This window comes from Lupinus angustifolius, unplaced genomic scaffold (assembly GCF_001865875.1).
Source record: "Lupinus angustifolius cultivar Tanjil unplaced genomic scaffold, LupAngTanjil_v1.0 Scaffold_884, whole genome shotgun sequence".
Taxonomy (NCBI): Eukaryota; Viridiplantae; Streptophyta; class Magnoliopsida; order Fabales; family Fabaceae; genus Lupinus; species Lupinus angustifolius.
In genome coordinates, this window is record NW_017728207.1 from 1,587 (window position 1) to 1,907 (window position 321).

Sequence of the window (321 nt, forward strand, 5' to 3'; positions counted from 1 at the left end):
TGAATAATTGATTATTTTATTTTGAAATTTGTCAACAAATGAATCTTTTATTAAAAGTTAGGGTAAGCAAGAAGATCCAACTCTGGACTATACCGCCTTACTCTTATTCAAGAGAAATAAGATACAGTTCAAGACCGCGTACCGCTTTTCAACTTGAATAAGGCAGGAAGATAAGACTCGGGTCGGGTACCGCTTACTTAAACCATGGAATTATAAAAGTTTTAAGTTCTAAAACATATAATTATCAAAATTAGATAATGATTAGTTTGAACAGTTTTTAAATTCTCAAATCTCTTAAAGAACTTGTATCATTTACATTTT